The following is a 17191-nucleotide window of genomic DNA, read 5'->3' as shown; positions in this document are numbered from 1 at the left end:
ACGTCGAGCTGGCACCTCAGCGTTCGTCAAAACCTACTGCCAATCATTAGTGGACCGGAGTTCCGCTGTGGCGACCCCTAACTGGGAAAAGCTGAAAGACAACAACAACAGCAGGCATCCTGGGATATCATTAGGGCCCACTGAGGCTGTGTTCTTGGTTTCAGAGAGTGTAGCCAGAACATGCTCCCTAGTTATACTTGGAGGGGTTATGTTTGAGGGTATTTCTTGGGGGATGATTGAGGGTGAGAGGAAGGGAAAGTTGGAACTGAGTTTGTCTGCTAACAGGTTGACTATATCTCCAGGCTTTGATAATGTAGCACCATTAACCACCAGTTCAGCCCATTACTGTGTGCTGCTCTTGAGGTTTCTGACTCAGCTGATGAAGTCTTTATGGTTATCTTTCACCTGGGAGGCTATCTTAATCTCAGAGTTGACTTCATTTGACCTAATTAGTCCTCTTAGTTGCCTATTTAGTTTAATGAAAGAGTTTTTAAAAATATGGGAATTACCCTTCATGGGTTTTTGCCATATTTTTTTCCTTTTTTTGTATATCCTGTTTAATGTGGGATGTCACCAGGATGGTTTGTTTCTGGGGATAGTTCCAGTAGGTACAGCAACCTCTATACATCCACTGACATGGTTGTAAAGATTTTCTGAGAGCAATTCAGCTAAGGGTGCTATGTTCCCAGGGTTTGGAGGGGCATTGAATTTTGACACACCATCATTTAATAAAAGGTAATTTGTCTTGGAATAGTTCCTAACTGTTACTCGTTTTACAGGGGTTATAGAGCTGATTTTGATTTTGAAAGAGCCAGCTTTATGTCAGGACATTACCAGGGAGGATAAGACATTTGGGGGGGGGGGGGGTGCAGCCTTCTCCCATGTTTCTGAATATGAGGTTTAGTATGCTAGGTGGTGTATTCATTATTTGGTCAGATGTGTTTGTATTTACAAGTCCAGGAAAATCTGTGTCTGTAGGTTTGAGGCCATGTATGATTCCCAGTCTATAGAGTGGTAATTAAAGTTTCCCATAAGTAGAGTGTTAGGTTGGATGGTAAGTGTCTCTAATAGGTCCAAGTATGTATTGTGGGCTTCTTGGAACATGAAGGGTGACATTTAGCTGACTAGGATATGCTATGGTATTGGATTTTGTCTTTAGTAATCTGTACAGCAAGGAACTTCAGCATGTCATCCTGTTTGACCAACCAAGAGGTATGCTTGTTATTGATATATATTGAGGCACCTCCAATTTAGCCCTTGTCTGTGCAGCTAAAAGTGCAGGAAGGACTGAAATCATACACTGCTGGGGTACTCTCCAATGAGCACCTTGATGTTCAGCTTAGTTGATTTTGCTATGTCATTAGGTTTGTCAGTTAGCATTGCCTAAGAAAAGGCAGTATGGGGTGGATAAAGTTTTAGTTATTATTTGAAAGCCTAGAGGGGAAAGATGCAGAGCATCCTTGGCAAAGCAACATTGTCTATTAACCATGTATTCCCAAGCTGACAAATATTGTATCCCCCTTAGAATGGCACCAGAAAGGCAGCCAGTTGTTAAAATCAATCATCTTTTGCTCATATTGTGACATCATCTTCCATGATGGTAATATGGTGCTCAATGCTAGGATCATACCAGCCTGAGCCACATAGTCTGAGAACTCCATAATGTCTCTTTTCATATTGTCCAGGGAGGTATGTCTCAAGTCATTTACACCTACATGGACTATAATGGAATCATACTGGTTCCTGTAGTGTAGTGATTTGGCAGATCCTGGCTCCAGATACCACATTACAAGGACAAAATGATTGACTTCAACAATTGGCTAAGCTTCTGGTGTCATTCCAAGGGGATCCAGTATCTGTCTGTTTGGGATGACATGGTCGACAGACCACGATGCTTTACCACAGATGGCCTGCACCTGTCGCCCCTGGGATTCTGGATACTGGCTAAGGCTCTTGCTGCCCCTATAGTGCCTTTTTTAAGCAAGGTTCAAATAAGAAATTCACCACCGTAACAAGAACAGGCAAGCAAAACCTGAGGGTAATGCTACTCAATACTAGAAGTCTAAATCTCAAAATGCACTCACTCAAGGCACTCCTTAAAATGGAGAACATCGATATCTGTGCAGTGACTGAGACCTGGGTCAAGGCTCCAGAGACCACCCCTGCACTACCAGGCTATAACTCATACCACACTTTTCGGCCATGTAACCTGGACCAAAACACCAAAGGCGAAGGTGTGTCCATATTCATTAAGGATATCCACACCTCCAGGCTAGTTGCTCAACATAATGCATCCGAGGTTATCCAAGTGCAACTAACTCTGGGCAAAACTGTAATCCAAATTGTAGCTTGCTACAGATCCCCCACCATGCCCCAGGATTCCCACTCCTCTTTTCTTGATGTACTGGAAAATATTAGGGTTCAACCAAACACCCTGATAATGGGCGACTTCAACTACCCCATCATTAACTGGGAAAACTACTCGTATACCAACTCCTTAGCTCAATGCTTTCTGGAATTCATAAACTCCAATGCCCTGGTTCAACTTATCCACACCCCCACCAGGGGCAACAATATCCTAGACCGAGTCATTACCAACATGAGTGACCGGTGTGCCACACCTGAAGTCATCTCCTCGTTGGTCCGATCCAACCATAAGCTAATCACCCTTGATATCCACATCCCGCCCCCACCCCCCATTAAGGAAACCACGCTAAAAATTTCTCCAAAGCCAACTTCATGCTTCTTAAGACAGAAGTGGCGAACTTCATGAGACCCAAGCAGATGGACAATACAGTTACAACTGCTGAATCCTACACAAATGCACTCTATAAGCACTTACACGAGTGCATGGATCGTGCTATCCCAAACAGAACCAAGACGCTATCCTCCAAAAAAGGAAGCCAATCTGGTGGTCCCCTGCCATAAACAAACTGTACAACAGAAGGAAGAAACTGTTGCAAAAGAGAGTAAAATCCCATGAGTGGAGGAGCTTCCTGGCCAGCCTCAGTAAGAAGCTGAGATCCCTTATAAGATCCTCCTAAGCTAGCTATGAAAACAAAATTGCCACTAATTCTAAGGACAACCACAAATCATTCTATAGCTATGTCAAGAATCTTGATGGCAAGACCCAGATCTGATCTGAGTTACAGCACAATGGCAAGAAAATTACAGAACCAGCTGATATTGCCAACATCCTGGCAGATAGGTTCAGTGCTAACTTTACCCCCCCTCACCCCCCTAAAAGGGCCCATATCTATACAGGAAGAATGCAGAGTCCCTGTAATCACAACTACGCAGGTAAAAGCTGTACTCTCTAAAGCCAAAAACACAGCATCCATGGGACCGGACAACATCCCAGGCTGCGTTTTACACAAACTTCAAAATGAACTGGCTCCTCACTTAAGCACCATGTTCAATAATAGCCTCGCATCAGGCTTTGTGCTCACTGAATGGTGCACAGCAACAGTTATCCCACTCCACAAAGGGGGAGCCACCACTGATCCTGGGAACTATCGACCTATTAGCCTGATGAGCCTGGTCTGCAAGGCCATGGAACGTATCATCATAGAACTCAAGACACTGGTAACCTCCAAACTCTGGATCCCACCCTATTCGAGTTTGTAAAAGGCAGATCATGCCTCCTGAACCTGATCGACTTCTTTGAGGCAGTCACCAAAGCCGTAGATGAGGGTAAGGTGGTTCACACAGCCTATCTTGACCTTGCCAAGGCTTTCGACACCATCCCCCATTCTGGAATTATAGCTAAAATCACTAATTTAGGTATAAATCTCTACATCACAAGATGGGTTGCCAACTGGCTCACTGACAGAACCCACACTGTAAAAGTTGCAGACTCCAAATTTGACCTCAAAGCAGTGACAAGTGGAGTACCACAGGGATGTGTCCTGGGACCTCTCCTGTTTGGTATCTACTTCCCTGAAGTACAGGCTAACACAGAAGGCCTCTGGCTGATGAAGTTCGCAGATGACTGCAAACTAGGAGCCATAGTCAAGTCCCCAAATGATGTGGAACATCCTAAAGAAGGGCCTTGCTGAGACAGATGCCTGGTGTCAGAGCCATGGCCTCAAGCTCAATGCCAAAAAGTGCAGTGTCATCCCCTTTGGTAAAAACTCTGTACCCATGAACTACCACATAGGCAGCAATCTACTTAACACCGAATGTGTGATAAGAGACATTGGGACCCAGGTGGACAGTAGTCTGTCCTTTGATAGTCACATCACCACGGTAGTCAGGAAGTCCTTCTATATGGCACACCTCATCATAAAAGAGTTCTCATCCAGGAAAAAAAGAGATCATTGTTCTCCTCTACACGACACTCATTAGACCCATTATAGAGTACAACGCCCCTTTTGGAATGTACCTCACAAGACATCTGCAGCAGCTGGAAAGGCCACAGACATACCTCAAAAAGAGGATTACTGACCTCAAACAAGTGCCCTACACTGACCGCCTCAAAAAACTCCAGCTTTACTCCATAGCATATCGCCTACTCCGAGGTGATCTCTGCCTAACATATAAAGCTATGTCAAACCCAGAGCTGTTGGACATGCTACACCTAAAGAAATCCCATTCCCTCCGAGCTACATGCTCTAGGGACCTAAACCTTGTCACCACAATAAACAGGACTTGTTAGAGGGATAGATTCCTGTCCCAGAGACTTCCCATACTCTGGAACAGGCTATCCATCTATGTCAAGCAAAGTTCTTCATTAGCACTCTTCAAGAAAAATCTTGAGTGGATGGGAAATAGGAAATGCACCCCAAGGATCACTTCTGTGTCTCTGCTCGACAGTGGCACAGGAAAATAACTTTCTTGGGTGGCGTAAGCCAGGGAACCTTGTTGGCTAGGTTTACGTAGGCCCTTGGGCTGATAGCCTAGTACCTTCCTATGAACCTATAAGCAACTAACCATTATCTTCTCCTTGTTCAGCCTGGTTACAGAGGCATCAGTATGTCTTACAAAAGAGTCTCCTATCACAAGAGTCCTATGAAGTGTGTTTCATTGCCTTAGGGGCCTAGTGTTTGGGGCTCCATTGAGAAGGACTGTATGTGTGGTATTAGTGTTATTTTTTTCTGAATGCCATGGGCTTGCTGAGGCATAGCTTTGCCAATGGGTTGGTTAGGCAATCTTTGTTCTTTAGGAAGATTGCTTTTAAGTGCCTCAGGATTCGTTAGTCTATGTGCATGGTGTGTAGTATGTGAGACTGGTGTTGTGTGCATGGTTTCGACAACGTGATGTGTGCTACTATGTGAGAGTTTAACCTCCAGTGTCATTGTGTAAGTATATGTCTTGCATATTGTGTCTGTTTCTTTAAGGATTAAGTGGTTATTGGTAAACATGAGACAATTGCTACATTGTCTCAAGAGGCCCATATACAACAAGCTGGCTACACAGAAGTTAGGAAATTGCATATTCATGTTGTTCATTCCTTTGACTGGTGAGCTACAAGGGGGTGATGTACTAGGGTTAGAAGGCTATTAATGGTGTTTTGTTGGTGCAGACTAATAAGGGTGCTTTACTGGGGTAGAGTATGCTAAACAGTACTAAATTCTAGTAACTTTAATGTTTACATGATGGTCACTTCTACTAACTCTACAGGTATTGCCATTCAACACCCAACTAACTGCTCTAAGCTTGTCGGCGCAGAAGGTATTTGCTCTATATTTACTGCTTTACAGATGCAGTTTTATGGACCATTCTATAGGGAAAATTTGCTATCTAGGTCTTTGCTACTGTACAGGACACTGCTAACCACCACTGCACACTGAGCAACTCAGCACAAATTAGCCAAATTTATAGCAGCACAGAATAAAGCAGAAAACTAACTAATGAGCCTTCTGGCCAATAAAACGACTAAACTATGAGCATTTTTGTGTGTTTCTAAGTCAGATAGATCAGGAAACATTTCCTGCTACAAAATGAATAAACTCAGTCCTCTGTGCATAAACACATAATATAAAAGACCCACAAGTGCAATGCTACCAGAAAAAAATTAAGCAACCAGCTAGTGAATGCAGTCAGTTGCACAACCCCCTTCCTCAGGAAACCATTGGGTTCTGCACTGGCTCCAGCCTCAGAACGGAGATAGTCTAGGGGCAGTGTGAGAGGCTGGTAAGCCCAGAGATGGACAGGGGCACTGAGGGAGTTGGAAACAATGAAGCAGAAGGGGAACAAAAAAAATAAAAGACACAGGCTGGCCCTTATAATTAGTTAAATCTCACTATCCCCTTAGAGTAATAGCATTTTGAGCAATGTGAACAAATGAAGAGAGTTCTCAGATACCAGTCCACAAATGCAATCTGTCCATTATTTTATTACAAAAATAAACAAAAGTATACAATTTCTCAAACAGTGAATGAATATCTCTTTCAGTGAAAGTTTCAGACTTCAGAAATACTTTTCCTCCTTGCTAGTGTTGTCCTGCCAAGCCATCAAGATCAGAATCATGCATATGAGCAATACATTCTGTATGCTCAGCTTCAACATGTTCAACATGGTCCATAACATCGATCTTCAAAGAATCTGAAATAATTAGCTAAGAGTCAGGAATACCCATTGGATGGTGTAAAGTAAAAGAAGGTAAACCTCCTTCAGCCAAATGACTTCCTCTGTAGGCTGAAGCCTAGGTTATTCCTTTACAAGAGGTACCTTCAAGGTAGATGTCACCTCTACAGCTCTTGAATGTCCAGAATCCCCAATCACATTGCCAGGAATTACCTTACTAGGACCTGCTGCAGAGCAGTTGTACTTTATTTAAGGTTGCAATATATTCCATTCCAAATCAAAGAAGAGCAATTCATAATATTACATTTGTTCAACAAATTACTATAACCATTTCAATTATCTGTCTGCAGTTTTGGATAATACCAGAAAAAATGTTATTCATTTCTAAACACATATATCTGTTCATAATTTGTTTCACCTACAGAGTAGAAGGACTTGTCCGGTGTTCTGACCAATGTCCCAGTGTAATCAACAAAAATAAATGAATACAGCGGTACCTTACCTTCCCATATCCTTGATAGATTTGTTATGCAGTGGTCATTGTACAACAGAAAAGTGCGTTTGCAAAGTTTGGTGCAGCTGAGCAAATATCACCCCAAAGTTCTTCCGCTACTGTTGTTAGTCATCACTAGGTACTGCCTGATAACCTTCTACTCTCAAGGTTTGTTACCTTAAAATCATACCACAGTTACATCCTAGTGTACCCACCTGACATAAACACAAAACCTTGTACATTGTAGATGATGCCCAAGTATCCATTTATGTCCTTGGCTTACTGAATGACCACATCTGTATAACAGAGCAGAAGATCAATAGTATTATTTTTTTAGTTATAGGGTGTAGGGGGCATATATTATATATACACAATGGAAGATATTTATCAGGCTTTGAATTCACACACACACACACACACACACACACACACACACACACACACACACACACACACACACACACACACATGCACAGAGCTGCTTCTTCATCATCAACCCTTTGTCTTATAAACACTAAACTCTAAATGGGTAACACTCCCAGACTATCTGTACTTCTTAAATATTTGATATATTATACCACATGCAAAGTATATGACATATTTTTTCTATTTGAAAGAAGATGGTGTTTTTGTATTTGCATAAATACTATCCATAACTGTACATTGTTTTGACAAAGTTATCTTTATATCTGTAGCTAGCAAGTCCTGTGACTATTACATTCTATAAAAATTATTAAAGTGTACTTCAGTTATTTAATTTCAGCTATGTACAGTCCTGACACTGGAGTAGTTTCTTGTTCAGTCAACTATGGTGAGTATAAGAGTGACTGTCCGAAGCCCTACTGAAAATATTCTGTTTCAGACCAGCACCACCCTTAATGGCAGCATTATGGAAGGCAGATTGCAATAGTTCAGTAGATTGTTCACCAGTCATTTTAAATGAGTTTCAGCAGCTGCAGACATGGTTGTAGCTGAAGACTGCTTTACTGAAGAATTTAGTGTCATCTCTGCCAGTCCCTTACTGCATGCATGATTATCTGGTACAGGAACTTGCTCCAGTAGCTTTAATAAATGCCCTTGGAGCTATGTGTAAATCTATATTTCATCTCTTTACTCCAGCACTTTAATAAATGTCATTGGAATCATGTGTAAAAATGGATTCCATCTTCCACTAACATAAGATCTTGCATTTGGGTGTTGACTAATCACAGTTGCTTGGATCTGTGAATTCTATCCAAAACTCTGGTTCAGTATTATTTGAATCATTTCCTTCATTTGATAATCGTAACTTCCACACTCCTTTATCATGGAACTGTTTCTGCTTTAGTTCCCTCCTCTGAAGAAATAATGCTGCTGCTGGCAATCTGTTTTCCAGCACTAATAGTGAAAATAATCCTGTCAGGTTTGTCTTCAGCCTTCTCATCACCAGTGACTGGGCTGTCAGAAGTCACTTAGCTTGTAAAGGTGGTATATTCCGGTATTATAATAATGCTTGCTAATAGTCCATATGGTTGCCAAATCACATTTCTTAACAATATTCTTTACAATTTGAATCATATGACTGGCCTGCTAATTTACCTGTGGATACTTTGCCACACCACGTCTTAAAAATATTCTTTACAATTTGAATCATATGATTGGCCTGCTAATTTAACTGTGGATACCTTGTACTCAGTGTGATATGCTATAAAACCAAGAATCAGAAAAAATTCTTTAACTCCACATGTGTGAATTGGGGAACATTGCCTGACATGTTCTGGCACACCATGCTTTACAAAAATCATTCTGAACAATTAATCACAGTATTTTATAAGTATCCATCAGATGAATAATAACTTCTGGTTATTTGGTGTAGTAGTTAAGCTCAGAGGAGAAAACTGAGATTATTGTATTCTATTGAAATAAGTCATTTCCCAACTTTAACTTCAGAAGTGTTGGGACTTCATGTGACATTAATCCCTCTTTCTGGGTTTGATTCCTAAATGTGCCACAAAGATAATAACTTTGCACCATTTGCTCTATTTGCATTATGATATTCAGTCAATACATAATATCTCTTGCTCTTGCATTACACTTTGACATTCCCAGATGTGATCCATGCACCTGCTGCAGATTCTGAACTAAGATGGAAGGATAACTTTATCCCTTTTCTGAAAAAGATCTTTTATGCCCAATAATTCCTTTCAAAACATGCAATAGAGAGCTTAATTAATGGATAACCTTGCTTTTCAATGTCTGGCCATCCAGATGTAATAACTTCATCTAACAGTTGCATTTCTGTCATTGCTGGTGGTAGCATTTAACTCCTACAGTACAGCTTCTCGGCTATAACTGGTATCTGGGTCAAAACCCATAGCACTTCTGAGTCTTCTTCAAGTATAACTTCTTTGCATTCACTTCTTTAGGGTGTACTTTATGTATCAGCCAAAAGTATAATTTTTTCCTAGTTTGTACTGCACTTCCAACTTCTACTGTTAAACATTTAACATAATTCTCTACAAACCTGTTGCTGCTTTATGCAGTTCTTGAAAATACTCTGCAATGGTTTGTAGTTAAGCCACAACTTTAATATTTTCCCATAAATAAAGTCATGAGATTTCTAGCATCCAACACTATGGCAAGCATCTCTTTTTCTGCCTGCACACATCTCCTTTGTTTAGCTGGCAATGCTCTCAATACAGTCAGCAGATGAGCTCTCCTACAACAGCAACAGCAGCATTACACTTAGCCCTTTCTGTCTTAGCTGACAAGGTTGTGTCACAATGCTTTGGTGTTATAACGTGGTTATCAGTATTTTTAGTGTTTCTTAATCCTCTAACAAACTCCATACTGCATAATGACAAAGCAACTTTATTAGAGGTATAATTATCTCTGACAAGTAAGTGTGGTATGAACTTATGCAGATATTGTACCATCCCAAGAATAATATTAATTATGGTTTATCAACAGAGATTTGTAGATCTACTATGGCATCCACTTTGTCAGCATCTAGATTTTAACTCATATGCAGTAAGTAAATGAACCATGTGTTTAAAGGATGTAACTCCAGTCTGGCAACTGGCCTTAACTGGCTTCAAACCTAGTGACCTTATTCTTTCTAGCAGCTAAGTCAGTTTTCTATCAAGGTTTTCACTTATAGTGCCCTGGCTAGAATGTCTTAAATAATACTCATAGTATCGTCCAGTCCCTCAAACATGTTAACCAGTGCACACTGAAACACTTCTGATGCGACAAAAAACATAAAATGTAGTCTCATAAATCAGTATCTGCCTAAGTGTGTATTAAATGCGCATAACTTAGAGCTTGCCATATCCATTTTAATCTGTCACAATCCTTGATTTGTTCCTGGTAAAGAAAAGAACTTCATCTTGGACATAGTGCGAATTATTTATTCAACACTCTGTAAAGGAAACTTCTCTGAATCAATTTGTTGATTTCTTGGGAAGTAGGCTCCATCTTTCTAGTTATCACACCAACTGATTCCATGTGTTTAAGCCACTGTTCAGTCTTTTCTTAGAAACATTAAGTACTCTGCTTAGATCTCATAGTGCTGGCACTGCTACTAGTGATAATGTAGTATATTACAGTGACGACTGTGCCCTGGACCAGCAATCAAGGAGCCTCAATCCTCACCACTAACACCAGGGAGGGCATCTCCTAGAAGAGAGGAAAGGATAACTAATACACACAGTAAAGTACAATTTCCCTTTACCCAGATCATACGGTAGTAATCCCTGCACCACACAGCTAATAATATCAGCTACTAAAAGGCCCTTAAAAGGGTGTCCAATTATTACTGTGCAATATTATTATCCAATGGTAATGTGACTATACAGTCTAAGGCTTATTGGATGGGCTTAGAAAGTAAATTCTATAAATAAATAATGTACTCTAAAGTATAATTTATCTATACAGAAACAAGCCACAGGTAGAAGGTTTTAAAAATATTTAATAATAAATAATTAAAACACAAGACAAAACTACTACACCACAGAGATATCTAAGAGTTCAGAGATCACACAGAAACTTCAAATAATACAGTAGGACAGGTCTGATTTCAGAGACAAATACCTAATTAATCTTTACTAGCTTTAACTATTCATACAAGAAATCACAATGCTATTATCTTACTTACATACATAAAGAGCAAGCAGTACTGGGTTAGATGTCCAAGATCAAAATGCTCTCCGTCTCTTGTGAGAAATAGTATTTAAATATTACTAACAAACATGTCTCTAAGGCCCTCCCCAAATTACATTTTTTTGACAGTCTGGAGTTCTTTGCAGGCCCACAACATTATTTATTTAGCAGTCTAACACCTGCTCAGAACTTTACAACAATATAAGTCATTCATGTGTACTCTCTAACAGAAACCAGAGCAATAGCATTTCTCTCCCCAATCATCACATCCCGGGGAACTCAAGCAATTTTTTCAAGTGCCCCTTGAGAAACATCGCTTGAGACTGTCAGGTCTATCAGGTCTATCTGGGTGTACCTCACCCCTTTCCCTGTCTGCCTGCCTGTACGGTGCTGCACTGACATATCATATGCTTGCAACCACAGACTCCATCTTAGCAATTTGGCATTTTGCTGACTGGCTCTGTTTAACCATGTTAGAGGGTTGTGATCTGTCATCACAGTGAATTTCCTTCCATACAGATAAGGCTGAAGTTTTTGTAGTGCCCACACTAGGCTAGACATTCCTTTTCTACCACTGCATAGCATTCCTCCCTGGGTTGGAGCCTATGACTGAGATAAACCACTGGGTGCTCTTCTCCCTCTGAAGAAATCTGGCTAAGCACAGCCTCCATCCCATAGTTTGAAGCATCCACCTGCACAACAAAGTCTTTGCTGTAGTCTGGACTGGCTAACACAGGGGGTCCTCCCAAAGCTTCCTTAAGCTTCTGAAATGCCTGCTCACATGCTGGGGTCCACACTACCTTATCTTGGCCTGTTCTTCCTTGTCAGGTCTGTAAGGGGAGCAGCTATGGCACTATAACTGGGAACAAACTTTCTGTATTACCCTGCTGTCCCCAAGAATGCCCTCACCTGCTTTTTGGTAACAGTTGCAGGTCATGCCTGAATGGCTTCCACTTTGGCAGGTTCTGGCCTAATCTTACCACTCTCCACTCTATATCCCAGGTAGGAGACCTCTGCTATACCCTCCTGACATTTGCTCGGCTTAATGGTCAACCCTGCCCTCTGTAGTCTGCCCAGAACCTCCCTGACATGCTGAAGGTGCTCTTGCCAGGAATGGCTGTAGATAGCAATATCATCCATGTAAGCAAGGGCAAACCCTCCTGCTCCTGCTAAGATAAGATCTACCAGCCTCTGGAAAGTCGCTGGGGCATTCTTCATCCCAAAGGGCATCTTTGTGAACTCATACAAGTCAAAAGGAGTCACAAAGGCTGACTTCTCTCTAGCACTGGGAGTCAAGGGCACCTGCCAATAACCCTTGGTAAGATCAATGGTTGTAAGATACTTAGTCCCACACAGCTGCTCTAGGGCCTCATCTGTCCTAGGCATGGGGTAAGCATCCGACTCTGTGTGACTATTTAATTTCCTGTAATCCACACAAAACTTGGTGCTGCCATCCTTCTTTGGCACCAGTACCACTGGCAAGGCCCAGGGACTGTTGGACTCTTGAATCACCCCTAGTTCCAACATCTCCTGTACCTCTTCCCTCAGAGTCTGTTTGACTCTCTCAAGCACCCTATAAGGGGCCTGCTGATAGCCCTTTGGGGTCCTGTATCCACCTGGTGCTGCACCAGGTGGGTGCTCCCTGGTTTCCCAGTGAACATGCCCCCAAACTCCTGCAACACTGCTTGGATTTTTCGAACCTGGGTAGGAGATAGCTGGGTAGGAGATAGCTGCGGGGACATTGCTACCCCTTCCACCGAGGTGACAGCCTGAGCCTAACTGAGGAGATCAGCCACAAGATCTCTCTCAGACTCCTCCTGCAATCCACTGCAAATGCTCAGCACAAGGGCCTCCTTATCATGGTAAGGTTTCATCATGTTAACATGGTACAATTTGTGCCCCTGCCATCTGCCTAGCACTTCCACCATGTAGTTAACATCACTTACCTTTCTTACCTCCTTGTAGGGTCCCTCCCAAGCTGCTTGCAGCTTGTTGTGTCTGACAGGAATGAGAACCATCACCTGCTGCACTACAGCATACTCTCTAGCTCGAGCATTCCTGTCATACCACACCTTTTTCTGTTGTTGGGCTTCTGCCAGGTTCTCCTGGGCCAGGCCCATGAGTTCCCTGAGCCTTGTCCTGAGGTTCAGGACATATGCCACAACAGACTCCTTGTGAGACTCACACTCACCTTACCACTCATCTCAAATTAAATCTAGAGGTCCCCTCACCCTATGCCCATACAGCAACTCAAAGGGTGAAAAACCTGTGGATTCCTGGGGAACCCCTCTGTAAGCAAACAACAGATGGGGCAAATATTTGTCCCACTCCCTCTTAAACTGATCTGCAAATGTCCGTAGCATGGACTTGATTGTAGAGTTTAACCTCTCAACAAGACCATTAGTCTGGGGATGGTAGGGGGTGGACTTCATGTGCTTCACCCCACAGGACTTCCACAGACAAGCTAGCAGGTCTGACATAAAATTGGCACCTCTGCCAGACAGTATTTCCTTTTGGGAAACTTACCCAGCTGAAAATCTCTAGCAAAGCATTTGCCACCTTCTCGGCCTCAATGGAGGACAAAGCCACTGCCTCAGGGTATCGTATAGCATAATCTACAATCACTAGGATATACTTTTTCCCTATGGAACTTGGGGTACTCAGAGGACCCACAATATCCATAGCTACCCTCTGAAATGGCTCCTCAATCACAGGCAAATGCATCAAAGGAGCTCTCACTTTGTCTCCTGCCTTGCCTACCTTTTGGCACTGCTCACAGGACCTGCAGTACCCTGTTACATCTCTGGAAATTCCAGGCCAATAGAAGTTCTGCATAATACTCCTCTTTGTACATTTTATGCCCATATGACCTGCAAAGGGAATATCATGGGCTAGCACCAGACAGTAAGCTATAGGCACTACCAACTGCTGTACTCTCTCACCTTCTAGCCCTCCCTCAGGGGTCCACTCTCTGTACAGTAACCCTTTGTTCCAGTACACATATTCCCCCTTCCCTTGAGAATCAGGTGCCTCTCTAGCTACCTGCCTCAGGCCTTGCAATGTAGGGTCTGAGAGCTGAGCCTGACTCAAGTCTCTCCTTGTAACCCTTCACAGCTCCCCTTCCACACAAAGTCTGGCATCCTCTGACAGTGGTGCCTCACTGTCAGCCTGGGTACTACTACTCACCTCTACTTTTGCAGTTACCCTGTCCAAGGGAACATCAGTACCCACAAGCAGCTGTGGCTCACATTCAGTCTCACTGCTACAGCATAGCTCACTCCCTGAAGTAACCACCTCAGCAGTCCTGGCTGCAAGTATGCAGTCTGTCTGGGTCTCCCCCAGGCTACCAGACCCACATGTTTGTCTCCTAGCCTTACTGCATGTAACTGCATAAGTACAAAGTACTGCCTCATCCAAATCCTTCCCTCTTAGGACATCTGCAGGATGGTAGTTCCATACCCCTGTTGTCTCAAGACAACCTACTGTTGGCATTTTGTCTTTCCCTCTTACTGGCTCTTTCACCTTTTGTTCCCCACCTTGCATCCGTGGACATCTGTATACCATATGGCCCCACTGGCTGCATTCAAAACATTTAACCCTAGCTCCTGGACGTGTACCTGGACTAGTGGCCTCCCCTGCTACTGGCGGATTCTGTTGGGGCAGTCTGTGCTGCCCACCATGGGTTTCTTTAGACCCATGAGCAGTACTGGGGGTCCCCTTCTTGTGCAGGGCTGCCCTGCTGGCCAGGTATAGGTCTCCCTCCTTCCCCAACTCATCTGAAGTAGCACATTGTCTATCAGCTAACCAGATCCTCATGTCCTCAGGCAAAGTGCTAAGGGCTTGTTCCCTTACCAAAAGGTCTGCCAGCCCTTCAGAAGTGGAGACCTGACATCCACTCACCCAGCTATGAAAATAAGTGCTCAGTTCAACAACATATTCACATACATTTTCATCAGCCTTGCATCTATGCTCACAAAACTTTTTCCTATACATTTCAGGTGTTAGCTTAAAACATTCCAACAAGTGTCTTTTTACAGCAGTATAATCAAAACAGTCAGTGTCATGCATTTTTGCTAAATAAGTTACAGCTTTACCATGGAGTAAGGGGATCAGGAACCGTACCCAGAGCCCTTGGTCAACTTCAAACTTTTTACATACCCGCTCGAACATATGAATGAAGCTATCAAAATTATCCCCCTCTTTAAACTGTGGAAGAAATTTACTGACCTTTTGTGCTTCTGGGGTCCGGTTACTCCCTTCCCCATTACCTCCATGACTCTGGCAAAGAGTCAGCATTTCCCTCTCATGCCTCCTCTGCCATTCATTTTCCTCAGCTTGTAGACTCCTCATTTTCTCAGCTGCTTCTAGTTCCATATGCCTGGCCTCCAACTCAAGTCTCTTTAGCTCCAGCTGGATTTTTAAGTCCACTGCAGAAAGGTTGAGCTGTCCATTCTCTGAGGATATTGTATCTCCACTGTCAGTCTGATTGTCCTCCAGGCTGCTGTTCTCTGATGCAGCTGTAACCAAGGCTGCAATCAGGTCTGCTTTAGTCAGGTTTCCATGCACCAGTCCCCTAGCCTGGCACATCTCCACCAGCTGGCTCCTTGTCAGCTTTCCATACTCTTCTGATGACATGCTGACTGCTCACCCTGACTAACAATAAGCTAACAAAAGAAATAAAACAATTGTGATCTGAACTCTGAGTATACACTACGTGGCTGTTTTAGAGTACAAAACACTTTTAGAGATCACTGTACATAAGCTACAGGAATTTGCTCTACCCACACCACTACAAGCCAATTAGTATGTGAAGTAGATCCCACCACTGCCACCACTTGTGACAACCGTGCCCTGGCCCAGCAATCAAGGAGCCTCAATCCTCACCACTAACTCCATGGAGGTTGTCTCCTAGAAGAGAGGATAGGATAACTAATACACACAGTAAAGTACAATTTCCCTTAAGTGCACACAGAGATCACAGTCAGTCTGGGGCTGGTTGCTCCCTTGCTCACCAGGTCCCCAGTAAGACTCCCCACTGGTACAGCTATATGGTCCAGGTCTCAGCCTAGCTGGGCAAGCTAAAACCTCCAGTAACCTCTCTGTCCAACCAGTGCTTTGTGTCCCTGCCCAAGTAGCTGACACAACACACACACACTTTGAGATAAGTATTTATACAACTTCACAGACACTCCTGGGAAAGGCTGACACAGATTCTCCAGCTGTGCCCCTTTACCCAGACCATACGGTAGTAATCCCTGCCACCACACAGCTAATAATATCAGCTACTAAAAGACCCTTAAAAGGGTGTCCAATTATTACTGTGCAATATTATTATCCAATGGTAATGTGACTATTCAGTCTAGGCTTACTGGAAGGGCTTAGACAGTAAACTCTATAAATATATAATGTACTCTAAAGCATAATTTATCTCTACAGAAACCAGCCACAGGTAGAAGGTTTTAAAAATATTTAATAATAAATAATTACACAACTACTACACCACAGAGATATCTAAGAGTTCAGAGATCACACAGAAACTTAAAATAATACATTAGGACAGGTCTGATTTCAAAGAAAAATACCTAATTAATCTTTACTAGCTTTAACTATTCCTACAAGAAATCACAGTGCTATTATCTTACTTACATACATAAAGAGCAAGCAGTGCTGGGTTAGATGTCCAAGATAAAAATGCTCTCCGTCTCTTGTGAGAAATAGTATTTAAACATTACTAACAAACATGTCTCTAAGGCCCTCCCAAATTACATCATTTTTGACAGTCTGGAGTTCTCAGGCCACAAACTGCATTATTTAGCAATCTACCACCTGCTCAGAAACTTACAACAATTTAAGGAATTTCACATGTATACTCTAACAGAAACCAGATCAATAAAGCACATTCCATATCTAAATTCTGGTCATAAACTTTGGCCTTAAAACAATGGGCATGAAACCTTCATCCAGACTCACTGAAGCCGAATTCTAACATGAAAGGGTCACAACATGCTTCACTGGGCCAGTAGAGTGCAT

This window comes from Protopterus annectens, chromosome 2.part0, assembly GCF_019279795.1.
Source record: "Protopterus annectens isolate FY-2018-M chromosome 2.part0, PAN1.0, whole genome shotgun sequence".
In the NCBI taxonomy this organism is placed as follows: domain Eukaryota; kingdom Metazoa; phylum Chordata; order Ceratodontiformes; family Protopteridae; genus Protopterus; species Protopterus annectens.
Note: the sequence above shows the minus strand (reverse complement) of the source record.